At 39.6% G+C, this 18988-nt stretch overlaps 1 long non-coding RNA gene across 1 annotated transcript in view; it reads left to right on the top strand.

Annotated features, from left to right (window-relative positions):
- Window positions 1-18988, top strand: part of LOC147828284 (uncharacterized) — a 50225-nt gene that overhangs the window by 26851 nt on the left and 4386 nt on the right. The window contains exon 2 of the long non-coding RNA XR_015451052.1: window positions 17732-17863. This is a non-coding gene — a long non-coding RNA (uncharacterized LOC147828284). The remainder of the gene's footprint in view (window positions 1-17731; window positions 17864-18988) is intronic.

Below are 18988 nucleotides of genomic sequence, written 5' to 3'. Positions count from 1 at the left end.
AGGAGTTGAGCCTTTCTGGAGCCACCAGCACCCCCTGGCCACCCCCCTCCAAATGCTGTTGCTGAGCCATTAACTGGATCCTTTCCAAAGACTTGCTGAGATTATACAGGACATTGTTCTGAGATCCAGAAGGTAGGCCAGAGGTCAACAACAGAAAGAGGGTCTCTCTGAGTCTCTTTGCTGAAAATATTGTAGGGATTAGCAGTAAGGTTTAAGCTTAGCATTGGATATTAGGATAGGGTTTATGTTAGGTTTGGCTTTAGGGGTAGTGTGGGGCTTAGAGTTAGGGCTAGGTTTCCGCTTAGCATTGGATTTGGGATGGTATTGGGGTGGAAGTTAGGGTTAGTGTTAGATGTTATGGATTAGGATTAGAGTTTGATGTTATTTATGGTTAAGATTTAGGGTGAGTATGAATGTTATGTTTAGGGTTCAGGTGAACATGAAGGGTACGTTAAGGGTTTGATTTAGGATAAATTTTCAGGGTTACATTCAGGGTTAATCTTATGGTTAGAGTTAGTGGCTAGGGATTTGGATTGAAATATGCTTAGATTTAATGTTATGAAGAGGGGTTTTATTAGAGTTAGTGTTTAGGTTTAGTTTCAGATTTTTGTCTTGAAGGTTAGGGTCAGGGGTATGGTTTAGAGGTAGGTTCAAGTTTAGGTTTAGGTTTTATTTAGGATTAGATTTAAGGACCAGTGCTAGGGTTAAGATTAGGGGATCAATAAATTCTAGCTTTCAGCCTCCTGCCCAGTTTGTCCATGAGTGAACCCCATCTGCTCCCTATGCCTGGTATAGAATTCCTGCCCCAGAGCCCTGGGAGCCTGACAGAAGGCTCCATGAGATGAACCCCTTGTTCAGTGGTGTGAATGCCTTTGCCTTCTTCAGGGTAGCCTGATCCCATGACTCCCTGCCTGTCCTCACTGTCAGCTCCAAGAGGACAGGGTCTGTTGTCTGCTTTGTGGTTGTACTCAAGGGCACAGGGCTGGTGCTCCACAACTGTCTGAGAATTGAGGGACATTAGGCGTCCATCCTGTGGTGGCTCTCCTCAGGGTGTAGCTCATGTAGCCAAGTTTTTCTCATTTTTTGTGCCTCTTCTGGACTCCTCTTGCACTGTTGCTTATCCCCAACTAGGGATTCCAGAAAGCTTCATCTGTGCTACTGTGGATAATACTTGCTGTGAGGTCCAGGGTGACTGTAAGGAGCCCAAATAGCATTGAAATCCAAGAAGGTAGTGCTGTGGTTATGGGATCATTGTCAATGCCTGGAAAAGTATCTGTGCATAGTGTGTTTACATGTATGTTCAATAAATGATTTACCCACTTCCTATTGCATGATATCTGAGTGGGCCTGGGGCCTTTGCATGCCCAAGGATTCCTGCTGCAGGACCACCCTGAAGCCCATAGAGAAACTCTTCAATATTTAAAATGACCAGAACAACTTTCCCCAAGTGCAGGCCTCAGTGAGGAGGAGGCTTAGATTCCCAGCAGTGGTGGAAGGTCATCTGTGTGAATCAGCACAGCTGCTGTAGGTGGTCTTCCACAGGCCCAAGGCCAGGGTCCACCCTTACCATAGAGGCTGCATTCTATACCACAGCCATGATGTGGGCTTGATTTTCCCAGCACTCCATTGCTGAGAGTTGAAAGTGAGGCTGAGTGGGGCTTGCACTTTCCCAAGACTTGGAGCCATAGTGGCCAATCCATTGTGCTCCTGAGAGCAGAACTCACCTTCCCACCATGCCTTCCTGTGGGGAGGAAATGCAGACCCTTCTGGGGTCAGGGAAGGAGGGCCTGTTGATAGGCCAGCTTTTCAGGAAGGTCTGCCCCAGGGCCTCCCTCAGGGTGTCTGGCATGCCTGGCTGTGCTGTCCTCACTGTGCAGACCTCTGCCAGGCTCTAGGCCACCTGATTTCCAGTCTGTGAGGGAACAATGGGGACACATGGAGTTGGTGTCCCACCCATGAGTCATCAGGAGGGATGGAGGATTAAGCCTTGATCAAACTCTGAATTGTCCATAGTGGCTCCTACCAGGAGGGCACAGGAGGATCTGACAGAAAGTGAGCCTCATTATAGATTTAAATTTCAGAAGGGACACCTAGAAATACTAGCATTTCAGGCCAGCTTGTTAGCTGAGGAGAGGCTGTGTGTAACTCTGTGCATTAAGAGCAACATCCCATGGGTCCTGAGACCCCTCCCAGGGTAGAGATAAGGAATCAGCAACATAGATGCCTTGGCCTGGAGTTACAGTGAGGTGAAATGGTGGCCAAATGCATTCATGGCAGGATTGAAGTGACATCTGTCCACGTCCCTTTCCTGGGTCTCCTCCAGCATGTGGACAGTGACCTTGCCCCTGGCCAAGGTGGAGGTTGAGCAGAGAGGATGTGGATCTAGGTGACCTGGGACCCGGATATCTTTTGGAGCAGGACCCTGGCCCACTGTTACCAAGCCCCGCAGGGGGGAGGTGAAAGTGTTGCCTGTCCCCAAGGGGCCTGTCCCCCTGTGGCCCCAGGACAGCGTCTCCTCTCCTCACACACACACACCTGTGTCTGAGCTGTCACCTGTTGTTATTTTGGCCCAGTGTCCATCACAGGCACATGGCACACAAGCCCCAGTGACAGATCCAGGCTGATGTCCTGATGTCCTGTGTGCAGCTCTGGTGGGACAGTGTCCAGTGGCTGGCAGGCAGCATGAGGCTCTGCCTTGTCACAGTTTGTGATATTTTTGTCCCAGGTAACCCTGTGCTCCCCAAAGGCAAACAGCTCTGTCACAGGCTTCTATCCCAAGAGTTTAGGAGATGACTCCAAGGCTATGGGTCATCCCTGGGCAGTGGCCTTCTCCTCCTGCCAGCCCTGTCAGGGGTGAGACATGACAGGACCCAGGCTCACAGCCTCCCAGCACCTGCTCCTGTGCAGGAGGTGCTTCTCTCCCTACCCTGTCCTCCCACCCCCCACACAGAGAGTGAAGACCCAGGGTGGGAGTGGTACAGGGGACTCACAGTGGTGGGCAGGCCTAAATGTTCTTGTCCTGGACTCGGTTGCTCAGAGTGCCTGGTGGCCAGGCCCAGGGAGACCTGCCCTGGGCTCCCTCTCATCTCAGGCTCCAAGGTCTCTGGGTGTGGTGAGACCTGCCCTGTGCTGCCCATTAGGACTGGGTTGTTCCTGTTGAGTGGCCTGTAGTGTCTGAACTTAGTCATCCATCCTCTCGTTCCCAAGTGCTTTCCCATGCGGGGTCCTGAGGCTGGGGCCTGGAGGCCTGGGAAAGCAGCACAGCATGCTCACAGCTGACTGTCTCCAGCCAAGTGACTGTCAGGCAGCCTTGGTGAGACCGTGGTGCCCGGTGACTCCAGGATTCCAAGTTCTGTTGGGACCTGTCGCCAAGGAAGTGAGGTCATGTGCTGGGGTCCATAGGATGAGCCTCCTGGTCTGGTAAGAAGACCCTATTACCCCTTCTTTTATTTTTATTTTGGCAGAAAAATGTACCGTTTTGTTTCATTTATATAGAATTCCAGAAGTATTTTAGAGTTATGGAGCTTTTAAAAAAATTAATATTATTGGTTTATTTGACATCTACATACTGATCACAGTAGTCATCATAGTGAATGTGGCTCTCTATATGATATGTCATGAGTCCCTTTTGCCCAGTCCACTACCCTCTCTTTAAATTCTTCTTCTCCTCATTATTTACAAAAGGTTTGCTTCCATTTTTCTATTTTTTTTCCTTGTCCCTCATTTAATTTTCCCCTCCCACCTCCCTTGTTCCCTTTTCTATTTGGATATTTTCTATTTCCCAATATCTATTATACATTTTGGAACTCTTTTACCCTTTTGGTTTTTCACACCAGAAAAACAAGGTAATATTTGGAAATGTGCTTCAGTTTGATTTCAATAAATTCTATGGTCTCAACATGGATAAGGCCTCAAGCTTATCCTCTTCTGTTGCTGATAAATATTCCATTTTATAAAAAAGAAACCCTATATTTTTTTTAACCACTACACTTTTGATGGCCATTTGTGTTGTTTTCACAATTTAGATATTACATATTGTGCTGCTATAACATGGATGTGCATACATTGCTGTCCTGTAAAGCTATTCATTATTTTGGGAAGATACCGCCCATCCTTTACATAATGAAAGAAATTTGAATGCTCCTTAAAAACAGCAGTGAGAAAGTAGACAATTTGTAATGTTACAGTTTGATGACTTTCAAGTTTTATTGCAAGAAATATGTAGATGCTTCAGATGCAGCAAGCATGGTGGGGAGTGTGATTTTCCATGCAAAGGATTAATTCTCTCTCAAGACACAGTGCTCAGGGTCATTACTTAGAGATCTGTTGGATTTCAGGAGGATTTTCTTTCCTGGGTTGCCTTCAGTTTCATTTCAATTCAAACATTGACTGTGGAGATGTTCCACAAATATTATCCCCTGGGTGGCCAGGCATGGAGGATTCATAGCAGGTTGTAACTTTTAGGTGCACATTTAGAGGTATTCACACTTGGATACTGAACTCAATCATAAAGTACAGTGTTCAGTGCTGCAACCTAGAGGGAAGAGACAGCGGGTGGTGACTGCAAGGTGGAGTCTTTGTGAGGCCGTGGAGATCATCACTGCTACCACTTGGAAAGTTTCCTGTGTTCACTGCTATCCCCTCCTGTCTCTCCATCCCATGCTGACCACTTGATTTGCCCTTTCTAGAAGGTATGGAGCTGTAACCATTCAGTATATATGTATATATTTTCTGCAGGTCTTCTTCAGGCAGTAAACCAAGGTGGGTTTCCCATGTGCTGCTTCTTGTCAGTGGTGAAGCCCTCACAGCCCATTGTGTGAATGGGGCAGGAATCACTTCTCATCCATCTGCCGATGGCCATTTGTTTTGTTTCCAGTGTTGACTGACAAGGGAGCCCACTGTGACCATTCTTACACACTTGCCTATATGGGATAGACTGTCATTTCTTGGGGGAGATACTTAGATGTGAAATTGCTCAATCATACTGCTGATGTACGTTTAATATTAAAATTGTTAAAATGCATTTTGAAGTACTTGTAAGCCAAGCTTGAGGATTTTTTTGTTGTTATTTTGTTTGTGTCTTGGTTTTGGCATGGATTGTGAGTGTATATCCTTGAATTACCAGTGTTTTCTAATTTGATTTTGTATAACCAGCCTCAGAATGTGCTGTTTATATTACATAAATTCAATATTTCTGTAGTGGAGAAATATTAAAAAGAAAAATATGAAAATCACGTGTAATTTCAGGAACCTAAAGTTTTTGCAGTTTCTCTTGCATGTGTGCTTTAGTCAACACACCTTGCATGGGATTGACCATCATGTAGACATTGAGATACTGGCAGGTATTTGCATTGGTTCAAATTTTAATGTTTAACCATTTAAATGAGGTGGCTGAAAATTTGATACTACATATATCCTCTCAGGATCTGGATATCTTAGTTGGAAAAGATTTAATCATTCTTTTTTTCCCCCCAATTTATTTTATACTAGAATTTGAGTCTGGGACATCTCATTGAGTTCTATTCCCACATCATTTTAATTTTTTTTTCTCATCTTTTTTGTTTTGAGGCCAAGTCTAATTCACTATTTGGCCCTGGCTGGGCTTAAATCTGTGATCCTCCTACTTCAGCCTCCCAAAGCTCTGGGATTTGCTGCCCTGGGCTCTCTCTCATCCTAGGGCCCAAGGTCTCTGGGTCTGGAGGGAGGGCCATCAGAAAAAGTTTAGAAACCAAAAGTTTGTGTGTATACCAATTCTTCAAAACAAATATAGATGTTAGCCATTTTAAGTATATAAAAATGATTGTTCACAAGTTTATAAATTCATGATATGTAAAATTTTGTGTTCCTGAAACAGAACAGGTATCTGAAAAATGCTTTACAGTATAAGATAGCATCTTCAGTTGTCTTACACATAGCATACATTTAGAAATTATTTTAATCCAAGAGGAAACTAAGGAGTCTAATACCTATAATCACATCTTTTGTGTTTATTATTTTAAAACTTTCAGGTTATGTTGTACATTGTTATACAGTTTATAAATAATTTTGAAATACCATTTAGTACAAGACAGGATTGAATAATGAAATGACAAAAATAATGTATTATTTCAACATAGAAATCTGAATTAATTTTATCTATGTATTAAAGAGAAATATTGAGTAAAGTTATCAGTAATCACTTTCCATTTTACTTTTTATTATGCACATGTTAAGAATAAATCAGGAGCTGGAGATTTTCACTGAGTTTTTGTCTTACAACATATAGGAGGTCCTGGGTTGCTCTTTCTCACTGGACACACACACACACACACACACACACACACACACACATCTGCACACAGAGATAAAGCTGTATAAATATTTTGAAGGTTTTTCAAGGCTACAAAAATGGCCCTTTCATACACTGTTGGTAGAACTGTATAGTAATATAAACAGAACAATTTAGAAATATCAATCAAAGATATATTTTTAAAATTCCTATACTTTAATTAAATTATTCAAATTGAACGCAAAATTTAAAAATGTATTCAGAGTGAAAAATTAGTAAAGTAAGAAGGGATTTACATAACATGTGCCTTTTAGCACTAATTGTTATACAAATAGAAAATTTTTATATTTCACAATTCTATTCACTAAATAGTAAAATTTCTATATGGCGGGCTTCTATACTTATTAAATCAAACTTATGATTTGAAAAATACACATTTAATTGTTAGAAGTATTCATAATGAGCATGGTGTTCTTTTATTTCCAAGAAGAACTATTCTTCCCTGAAAGCCCTCAAAATTTAGTCAATAAAAATGCCAACATCTATCTGCACTATGAAATAAGTAGTTGAAACACTTCATTAAAACTAGGATATTATAATTTGCATTGCAGAGTTCTCGTACCTGTTTTACTTTTTCATATTCTGTGATTTTGTTCTTTTTTTTCTGATAGCTCTTTTTATAGTCTACTACTTTTATTTTCAACTTTTCTTTTACATATTTTGCAGTTCTGTGAATTTATTACATAAATAAAATACACTCCAGATTTTCAGCTTCCTAACAGTATGTGTCAGGGAGAAAGAAGACAGAAATAAAATATAGGACCACCCTTTATATATAAAGAAATTTCCATTTGCAGATTCAGTCATTCATAGACTGAACAAATGTACACTGAGTGCCCACAATGTGAAACACACTATACTAAGGACTGCAGTTAAAATACATGAGCCCCATACCTTCAACTAGTGGGGCAGACAAAAAATGATCATTGTAAATTCACATAGATGCCATAAGCAAAGTTCTGTGATCAGATACAGGAATGTGATGTGCAGTTGGCTCTGGAAGATTTCCCAGGGGAAGAGATGGCAGCACTGAGAAGTGGAGGGGAACAGGGAGCAGCTAGGCATAGCATGCAGAAGAGCATGCTCATCACTTTACAGCAGGTATTGAGGCTCTGTGGCAGTCTGCTATTAGCCAAAGGGTAGTAATCATACACCCTTGATCTCAGCATTACACACTCTACATCCAGCCACCTCTGAACAGTCCCTCCCCTGAACACCTCATGAGGCTTTGGGGGGACATCTAGAAACAAGCCATAACAGGTACATACTACTTACATTAATTGAGATTATTAGGTTCCTGAACATGGCATACCTTTATTCTTATTTCCCCTTCCTCCCCTCCTCACTCCTTGCCCTGTTTCCCTTGGACCACTTCCTTATTGCAAGACATCCATGCCCTTGTTCTTTATATCTGTCCTGTGTCATTTTCTTTTTACTTTGCCTGATTTAAATGACAGATACCATATGGTATTTAAGCTTGTGTGTCTGGTTGATCTCACTCAACATTATGTTTTCTAGGTGCATCCCTTTCCCACAAATGTCTCAAATATGTGACTCTTTGTAGCCAAGTAGATTTCCATTTTATACAGATATCACATTTTTTTTACCCAACAATTTGCTTCCACAATTTAGGTATTATGAATTGTACTGCTATAAACATTGGTATGCATGTATCACTGTAGAAGGATGATTTAAGGTGTTTGGGGAAGATATCTAGCAGGGGGATAGCTGGGTCATATGGATTTTCTAATTTCAGTTCTTTTAGAAATTTCCATACTGATGTCCATAACGTTTGTACTAGTTTACATTCCCACTGACAATACAGTAGGGTTCATTTTTTTACCACAGCCATGCTAGGATTTGTTGTTGTTTGTTTTCCTAATGATTGCCATTCTTTCTGGAGTAAGATGGAATTCTATTTTTTTGTATTTCATAATTTTTTTATTCATTAAGTATATTGTCACATTTTAGGTATACAATACGATGACGTTGATCATTGGGAAATTGCACCTTTACACGATATTTCTTGGTTCTTATTTTTTTTCCCCATCCCCTGCCTTTCAATCCCTTCACCCCTCCCTATTTACACTTTAATTTGTATTTCTCTATGGACAGAGATGTTGAACATTTTTCATATATCAATTGACCTTTTGTATTTCTTCCTCTGTGTGATGTTGGTTCATATGCTCTCTTATTTTGTAGAAAGAATAAAAAGATTACCACATAAGCTGGGTGCTGTGGTACAAGCCTGTAATCCCACCACTCAAGAGGCTGAGGCAGGAAGATTGCTGTGAGTTCAAGGCCAGCCTGGACTACATAGTGAGACTCTGTCTCAAAAAACTAAAAAGCAAATTAAAAATTAAACAAAACAAAATCAAAAAACATTGCAAGTAAATGCTGTCATTGAATCTAATATTTTTGTGTTCCAAAAAAATGTTTGGATCATGTCACTATTTTATTTGGAGATGCTATTGTTCCTTAAAGAGAACCATTACTTCTTGGCATACAATTCAAATTAATATAAACATTTGCTTTTTATAAAAAGGCTGATGACAGGAGAATCCATATTTCCAAGATTTATTAATTATAGTCTTATTTTCAACATTTTAGGCCATTAGAATTCAGGTGTAACTACTCAGTTAAGCAGGCAGTTACAGCATGAAAGTTTCCATAAATAACATGCAGATGGGGGTATGGTTGTGTTCCAGTAAAATTTGATCACTGAAAAACACATGGGCAAGGGCAACCCATTTTCTGGTCCCCCTTCTGTCTCTCTTAGAAGCTTTCTTTCTCTGAATAAATTTTTCCTACTCAAAAATGGGCAAAATTATATCATTGCTAAATTTTTTTCATTCTTTTAATTGCAAGAAGCACAGGATCTACACAAAAAGGCAGTATGAAAAGATGATAAGATGGAATATTGCCTACAAAAAATACTCTAAAGCAACATATAAGTTGAGTATTTATTACAAAGATGAATTCTACAACATAAGAATATCAGTTATGATAATAAATATATGTGAAGTTATTATACTTGAAATCCATAATGTAGGCTAGGAGATGTGGCTCAGTTATGGGACAACAGCTTTGCATGAATGAGGACCTGGGCTCTATCCCCACCACCACACTCATCAAAAAGAAGAAAAAAATGTGATGAATAATTTCTGCACATTATCTCTAAATTTTACAAAGTAATCACAAAATGCACCTTGAAAACTGGTAGTTACAATATTATCTCCACTTAAATTTTTAAGAATGAATGTAATTAGAGACTCCAGGAACTTGGGCCCACAGGCCTCAGCCAAAGGCCCACCTGGAAAAGAGCTGCACAAGTGTGCAAGCAATAGCCAGAGGCCCACACAGATACCATCAGTAAGTGCAACCAGATCCCAGTGAGAAGCCTAAGTGGACCAGAGCAGCTCAATTGTATACAGGTCCAAGCCAGAGCCCCACCCAGACACGAGCAGCTTGAGCCCTCAGGAACAAGCCAAAGGCCCACCTAAAAAAGAGCTGCACAGGCATGCAAACAACAGCCAGAGGTTCACACAGATACCATTGATAAGTACCCACAGACCCCAGCCAGAAGCTCACTCAGACACCAGCAACTCAGGTGCACAGCACCCAGCCTAAGGGCCTCCCAGACAATAGCTACACAGTTGAGCAGGCCACACCAAGAGACATGCCCAGATATCATCCCAAGATTGTACAACCCCCAGCTAGAACCTCACCCAGACAACAATGCAGTGCAGAGATCCACAAGGCCACTATTCTGAACCCAGGAATTGGCACAGTGGTAACAGAGTAAAGGGCTCTCTGTGGTCTGCTGAGAATTGAAGCCCATTGGGGGAGCAAAAAGTCACCTCAACAAAGGTGCTGCAGGCTGCATCTGCTGAAATGAGAAGACACATAAGTCTCAAAACCAGACTTCCAGATCAACAAAGGCAACCCCGAGAGACAATGAGATGGAACAAGCTGATACTCAACTACCTGGACTCCCTGAACTGGCAACAAAGGAGAATCTGCAGAAAAGGAAATAAGACATAATTTCTCACATAACAGAGACTGTGTCCATAATGCAAGACATGATTAATAACCCTAGAACAACCACAGGTAAATAAAAAAGAGGAGCTGAGGAAAATAATGGAATCCCAGCACAGGAAGTAAATGTTATACATAAAACAGATCCAAACAGATATCCAGGAGATTAAAAACTCCATTGAGGGCTGGGGATTTAGCTCAGTGGTTCTGCTGCCTGCCTCACAAGTACAAGATCTCGAGTTCAGTTCCTGGTATGAAAAAAAAAAAAAACTGTATTGAAAGTTTATGCAGCAGAATGAGCCAATGTGAGGACAGAATGTCACATACATTGTGATTAGTATCCAGGAAAAGTAAAATTTCTTAAAAATACTAAGGGACCATGAGAAATCAATCCAGCAGGTGCTAGATGATGCAAAGAAGACTAAAATAAGACTTATCTCAGTCAATGAAGAAACAGGAGATTGTGCAAATGACATTATTATTGGTGATCCACTGGGGTAAAGGTGACATGTGACATGGAAGGTGACATGCTATTTCTTTTTTTTTAATTCCTTTATTGGTATATTTTAGATATATAACACAATTACATTTCTCATTGGGAATTGTACCTTTACGTGATGCATCTTGGTTCTTATTTTTTCCCCATTTCTAGCCCATCCTTTCACCCTCCCCCACCCTTCCCTATTTACAGACTTTATTTCCATTTTTTCCATTTCTCATCATTTTTCCTTTCCCTTCTTTCCTTCCCCTATGCCTCCCACTACCCCTACTCCTTTGGACATTTTCTTCTTATTTTGCATTATCGATTATTCATTCTAATCATTGGTACATTTTAGATATACAATATAATGAGATTCATCATAGGAAATTTGCACCTTTACATGATCTCTCTTGGTTCTTACTTTTTACTCTTGCCCAGCCCTCCCTTCAACCCCTCCATCCCTCCCTATTTACAAAGATTTTGTTCCTATTTTTCCATTTTCTCATATTAATTCCATACCCTTCTTTACTTTCCCCTACCCCTCCCACTACCTTCCCCTTTGAACCTTTTCTTCCTATTTCACATTTCCTATTATACATTTTAGTCCTTATTTACACTTTCAGTTTCTCACACCAGAGAAACTATTTGGTATTTATACACATGTGTCCTATTTATTTCACTTGAGTATAGCCTCAATATGCATCCACTTAGCTATAAAATGTCTCTAATTTCTCATTTTTATGGCTGAGTAGTACTCCATTTTATAAAAAAAAATCACATTTTCTTTATCCAGTCTCCAGTTGATGGGCATTTGCGCTGCTTCCAAGTTTTAGCTATTACAGAGTGTGCTGCTATGAACATGGGTGCATATATATCACTGTGCTATGATTCTTTTAATTCTTTGGGGAAGATCCCCAGCAGTGGAATAGCAGGGTCAAATGGGACTTCCAGTCCTAGTTCTTTGAGGTATCTCCATACTGATTTCCACAGTGCTTGCACCAGTCTACACTCCCACCAGCCGTGGAGCAGGGTTCTTCTTTCCACACAGCCCCGCCAGCATTTATTATTGGTTGATTTCATGATAGCAGCCATTCTTTCTTGGGTGAGGTGGAAATTCAGTGTTGTTGTCATTTGCATCTCTCAAATGACCAGTGATGTTGAACATTTTTTCATGTATTTATTTGCTATTTCTACTTCTTTGTCTGAGAAATGTCTGTTCATTTCAGATGCCCATTTTTGGATTGGGTCTTTAAATTTGGGAGGTCTGATCTTTTTAAGTTCTTTATAGATTCAAGATAGTAGATCCTTTTCTGAGGAAAAGCAGGTAAAGATTTTTTCTCATATTGTGGGTTGTCTCTTCACACTGCTAGTGGTTTCTCTTGCTGTACAGAAGTTTTTTAATAAGAAGAGATCCCATTTGTTGATTGTTTGGGCTAGTTCACGAGCAACTGAGGTCTTGTTCATAAAATCTTTTCCTACACCAATGTCTTCAAGAGTTCTACCTAACCTCTGTTCCAACTGGTTCAGCATTTCTATTTTAATATTTAGATCTTTAATCCCTTTTGATTTTAGTTTAGTGCATGGCAAGAGATATAGGTCTAGTTTTAATCTTTGGCAAGTTGAAGCCCAATTTTTCCAGCACCATTTATTAAAGAGGCTATCTTTCCTCCAGTGAGGGTGTTTAGCTCCTTTATTGAAGATAAGATGGCTGAGTGTATCTGGCATTGTTTCTGCATCTACTACTCTGTTCCACTGGTCCTCGGGTCTGTTTCTTTGCCAGTACCATGCTGTTTTTATCACAGTTGCTTTGTAGTATAGTTGCAGGTTAAGGATTGTGATACCCTTTGCCATGTCTCTGTTACCTAGAATTGCTTTTGCTACTCTGGGTCTCTTCTTGCTCCAAATGAATTTCTGGATTGTTTTCTCAAGGTCCATGAAGTATGCTGGTGGGATCTCAATTGTAATTGCATTGAATCTATATAGCAGTTTTGGAAGTATGGCCATTTTCACTATATTAATCCTTCCTACCCAGGAGCAGGGGATGTCTGTCCATTTTCTGACATCATCTTCAATCTCTCTTTTCAGAGTGCCATAGTTTTCAGAGAAGAGGTTTTGATTTCTTTCATGAGGTTGCTTCCTAGGTATTTCAGTTTTTTGGATGCTATTGTGAAAGGAATTGTTTGCTCTATTTCACTCTCAGTGAGTCTGTTATTTGTGTAGAGGAAAGCCATTGATTTTTGTGTGTTGACCTTATAACCAGCTACTTGACTGAATTTGGTTATTAAGTCTAGAATACTTTTGGTGGAGTTCTTGGGATCTTCTATATACAGTATCATGTCATCTGCAAATAATGACAATTTGACTTCTTCATTTCCTATCTTTATTCCTTTTATTTCTTTCTCTTGTCTAATTGTATGGCTAATGTTTCCAAAACTATATTGAACAGGAGTGGTGATAGTGGACATCCTTGTCTTGTTCCTGATTTTAGTGTGAAGGATTTCAGTTTTTGACCATTTAGTATGATATTGGCTGTTGGTTTTTCATAGATGGCTTCTATCAGATTGAGGTAGAGACCATCTATTCCAACTTTTTGTAGAGTTTTTATCATAAATGCGTGTTGGATTTTGTCAAATGCTTTTTCTGCATCTATGGAGAAAATCATATGGTTTTTGTCCTTGGCTCTATTGATATAGTGTATTATATTGATTGATTTGTGTATATTGAACCATCCCTGCATCCCTGGGATGAATCCCACTTGATCAGGGTGTATGATCTTCTTGATGATCTTCTGCATTCTGTTTGCCATTATCTTATTGAGGATTTTTGCATCTATGTTCATTAGTGAGATTGGCCTATAGTTCTCTTTTTCAGTTGGGTCTTTCTCTGCTTTGGGAATCAAGGTGATGCTTGCTTCCAGGAATGAATTTGGGAGTATTGCTTCCCTTTCAATTTCATTGAAGAGTTGAAACAGCAGTGACAGCAGTCTCTCTCTAAATGTCTTGTAGAATTCATCAGTGAAGCCATCAGGGCCCGGGCTTTTCTTAGTTGATAAGCTTTTAATTACATTTTCAATTTCATTGGTTGATATTGGGTTGTTCAGAATTTTTAGGTCTTCTTTGTTCAAGTTTGGTAATTCATATGTATCTAGGAATCTGTCCATTTCTTCTGTGTTGTCCATCTTATTGGCATATAGGTTCTGGAAGTAAGTATTGATGATCTTCTGCATTTCTGCTGGGTCTGTTGTCATTTCAACCTTTTCATTCCTAATTGCATGGATTTGGGCCTTTTATTTCCTTTTTCTGACAAAGTTGGCTAAAGGTTTGTCAATTTTGTTGATTCTTTCAAAGAACCAACTCTTAGCTTCATTGATTTTTGTATCGTTCTCTTAGTCTCCATTGCATTGATTTCTCCTCTGATCTTTATAATTTCCTCCCTTGTATGAGCTTTGGGTTTGTCCTGCTCTTCTTTTTCTAGAAGCTTGAGGTGGAGCATCAGGTTGTTTAATTGGGCTCACTCTGTTTTCCTAGTATGCATATTCCCTGCTATGAATTTCCCTCATAAGACTGCTTTCATTGTGTCCCATAGATTCCGATATGTTGTATTGTCATTTTCATTTAATTGAAGGAACTGTCTGATTTCTTTAATTTACTCTGTGACCCATTGGTTATTCAGAAGTGTGTTGTTCAATTTCCATATGTTTATGAAATTTTTGTGCTTTCTTTTGCTATTGATTTCCAATTTCATTGCACTATGGTCTGATAATATAGAGGCGATAACTTCAATTCCCTTGCACTTGCTTAAACATGTTCTAAGTGCGAGTATGTGGTCTATTTTGGAGAATGACCTGTGTGCAGCTGAAAAGAATTTGTATTCTGATTTTGTGGGGTGGAAGACTCTGTAAACATGTTAAGTTCATTTGTTCAAGAGTTCAATTAAGTTCTAGTATTTCATTGCTTATTTTTTGTTTAGTTGATTTATCTATTTGTGACAGTGGGGTGTTGCGGTCCCCCACTACAATTGTATTAGTGCATATATGACTTTTCATGTCCGTTAGTATTTGTTTTACATAGTTGGGTGCACTAGTGTTTGGTGCATAGACATTTATGATTGTCATCATTTCCTCTTGGACTGTTCCCTTTACAAGGTTGTAGTGTCCTTCTTCATCTCTCTTAATCAGTGTTGGTTTGAAACCTACATAATCTGCAAAGAGGATAGCTACTTCTGCTTTTTTGGGGGTTCCTGGTGCATGGAGTATTGTTTTCCACCCTTTAACTTTCAGTCTATGAGTTTCATTTTGAATTAAGTGTGTTTCCTGTATGGAGCATACTGTTGGATTTTGCTTCTTGACCCATTCTGCCAGTCTATTTCTTTTGATTGGTGAATTGAGACCATTAACATTGATGGTTATAACTGAAACATATTGAGTTATCATTGTCATGACTTTTTCTTTTTGTTGGGTTCTCCCCCTTGACATTTAATTCCTTGTTGTTCCAGATGGGTTCATTCTGCTTTGCTTCCTGGGGTTGTGATCCTCAATGTCTGTTCCTAGGATATTGTGTAAGATTCTTTGGAGTGCTGGTTTGGTATTCACGAAGTTCCTAAGGTGCTCTTTGTCATGAAAGTATCTTATTTCTCCATCCATTTTGAAAGATAGTTTTCCAGGGTACATCAATCTGGGTTGGAGGCTGTTTTCTTTTAGGGTGTGGAATATGTCACTCCAAGCTCTTCTTGCCTTGATGGTTTGTGTTGAGAAGTCTGCTGTGATTCTGATGGGCTTTCCTTTGTATGCGATTTGTTTCTTTTCTCTAACTGCTTGTAGAACTTTGTTCTTCTGTTGTGTTTCTGGAATCTTAACAATTATATGCCTATGTGTAGATTTTTTTTGGTCAAGGCTATTTGGAGTCCTATATGCCTCACTTATCTATATGTCAATCTCTTTACCTCTGCTTGGAACATTTTCTGCCATTACTTCTGTGAAGATTTTTTTATGTCATCTGCACTCTTTTCTGTTTCTTCATTGACTCCAATCAGTCTTATGTTATTCTTCTTTGCATCATCTAGCAGCTGCTGGATTGATTTCTCATGTTCCCTTACAATTTTGAAGCAATTTTTCTTTTCCTGGTCACTAATTGCAATCTTATCTTCTATATCTGAAATTCTGTCCTCACATTGGCTCATTCTGCTGTGTAGACTTTCAATGGAGTTTTTCATGTCCTGGAAATCTATTTGCATCTGTGTTATGGATTCCATTTGTTTCTTATGTTGGGATTCCATCATGTTCCTGAGCTCCTCTCTAGATTTATTAATCATGTCTTGCACTATGGGCACAGTTTCTCCTGTTATCTGAGAAATTATTTCTGATTTCATTTTTTCCAGATCCCCTTTTGTTGCCAGTTCAGTGGGTCCAGTTGGTTGAGTATCAGAGTGTTCCATCTCATTTCCCTTTGGGGTTGCTGTAGGTGATCTGGAAGTCTGGTTTTGGGACTTATTTACATGTTTTCTCATTTTGACTGTTGTGGGGGGCTGTTAGCACGTGCACGGATTACCTACTCTGAGCTGGGTGAGGTGGGACAGGGGCCGGGAGCAGCAGTAGGGATGGTGACCCAAAAGCCCTTTCCTGTGGGCTGGGAGCAGCCGGAGGGATGGTGGCCGGGAAACCCCTTCCTCTGGACCAGGAGCAGTGGGATGGTGGCTCAGAAGCCCCTCCCTCTGGGTCGAGAACAGTGGGACTCAGTACTGTCCTCTGCATCTTTGTAGTGTGGAATCAGGTGGCTGCCTGTCTGCAGCAGGCTGATTCGGAGTGTGTTCTGTGCTTCTGGGGACCTCGGTAGGGCGTGCACAGACCTGCCTGTCTGCAGTGGGCTGATTCGGCTTGTGTTCTGCGCAACTGGGGACCTTGGTAGGGTGTGGGCAGACCTGCCTGTCTGTATCGAGGTGATTCGGCGTCTTCTGCGTGACTAGACGTCCTTTTTTAGGTGAGAAAATTGCCCTCTATTCCTAGTTAGCTAATAATTTTATTATAAATCTGTCATGCATATAAATGACAGTGTTGAATTATATATCATTATTTAAATTATCATATTTAAATCAACTGATGCAAAGCCACCAGCATGTGAGTATTATTCCTCAGACTGTTAATATAGTAGATTACATTGATTAATCTTCAAGTACTGAATATACCTCAGATTCCTGTGATCAATTTCAGTCAGTTAGGATGTAGTATTCTCTTAAATATTCCACCTATAATTTGGTAATATTCTTTGAGGATTTTTCAGTGTGGTACTTGGGTATCATTTTTTGCATTTTCCTGTCTATCTGAAGTATCAGAAGCAAGTTGGTCTCATAAAAATAGTTGGAAAGAGTTTTTTTCTTGCTCTTCTGGAAGACACTGTGTAGACTGTATAGTGCTATTTCTGCTTTGGTGGAATTCACTAGTGAAACCCTCTCAGCCTGGGATAAATTCCTGAATCAGTGCCACCACACCTGCCTTGCAGGTGTGAGGTCCTGAATTTGATCCCTGGTATGGGGGTGGTGGGGAATGGATCAGGTGAAATCTCATCAACTCTAACACCATTTGGGCCAGGGCTTTAGCTGAGCAGCACCACACCTGCCTCACAAGCGCAAGGTCCTGAGTTTGATTCTGGTACCAAAAACAAATTCCTGGAGATTAGAAATTATATATAAATAAATGGAATATTAATACTAAATCATGTAAAATAAAATTATAAAATAAATTGATATAAGTCAAACATATGGATTTTTATATTATATAATATATAAACTCATAGATTATTGTACCTTAATTAATCATAAATTATATAAAATAAGTTATAAATTCAATTTTTCATGCTTTAGGTCTGTTTTCATTAACTGTTTTATCACAGGTTTCAGAAGGCATTGCCACACTTCATTTGGTAACAGGACTTGTGTGCACTGATTGTTCGCAGTTTGCCCTTTTCACACTTCGGATCCAGATGGGCTCTGTCTGTCCTTATACTGGGATTTGCATCATCTAGGTAATTTCCAGTCTCTATCTCCCTCTCTCTCTCTGTCTCTCTCTCAGCTTTGCTAAGTTTATCAATTTTAACAGTCTTTTAAATGAAACCTATTTGGTTTTTAAAGATCTTATTTACTGTGTTCTACATTTAATTTAAATGACTTCTATTCATTATTTTCTTCCTTCTGTTTACTGTTAGTTTTTCTACTTGTTTTCTAGATCTTTATGGCAAATGTTTGGCTATTTCACTGAGATCTTTTTGCTTTATAATATAAGCATTTAGTGCTATAAACCTCTCTCTAAGTCCTGTAAGAACTACATCATCCCACCAATTGTGATAAGCTTTATTTTCATTTTTATTGAGTGCAGTACATTTTGTGATATTTGTTAAGCTCCTCTTTGTGACTCATTATTCAGCAGACTAGTGTTTAGTTTTCAAGTGTTTGGACTTTCCTGTTAAGTTTGTTATTTATTTCAACTTTAGCTCAATTATGTCAAATAATATATTTTGCATGATTACAATGATAGTATTTGCTGTTTATTTTATGATAGAATTATGTTCTACCTAGGTAATGATCCACATGCCTTTGGAAAGAATATGTATTCTACGGGGGCAGAATGTTTTATAAATGTCATTTAGATAAGTTAATGCTTCCATGCACACCTTCCAAAACCTGGCCCCATAGATTAAAGAGAACTTGAAACTTGAATTTATTGAAACTTGTATTTATAATTATAGACTCATCTATTTCTCCTCTCCGTGTGCTCAGTTTTTGCTTAATATATTTTGAAGTCTGTTTTACCATACACGGTGCCAACTCATGTCTTCTTAGTGCACTAACCCCTTACTGGCATGTAATGTTCTGTTTTACATATATTCATTTTCTTTGCTTTGAAACAAAATTTTGATACAAGATGTTTGTAGGAGTATATAATGTTTGAAGGTTATATAATTTTTTTCTTCCTTTTAAAAAATTGCTGTGTCATTATGTTAATGTGCACTGCTTGCAGCTAGTTCACTTGCATAGTTCACTGTTGAAAATATCTGGGTTACCTGGACAGTTTACATTAATGTTGCTGTATGTTCTGCAGGCAGATGGCTTGGTGAGGTTCTGGACACACACTCCAATCTGCCTTCAGTAGG

The sequence above is a fragment of the Heterocephalus glaber genome, unplaced genomic scaffold (assembly GCF_053883595.1).
Source record: "Heterocephalus glaber isolate CG9 unplaced genomic scaffold, H.glaber_assembly_v1.0 deba00001146, whole genome shotgun sequence".
Classification (NCBI taxonomy): domain Eukaryota; kingdom Metazoa; phylum Chordata; class Mammalia; order Rodentia; family Bathyergidae; genus Heterocephalus; species Heterocephalus glaber.
The sequence above is the reverse complement of the archived record's forward strand: the minus strand, read 5'-3'. Positions and strand labels throughout refer to the sequence as shown.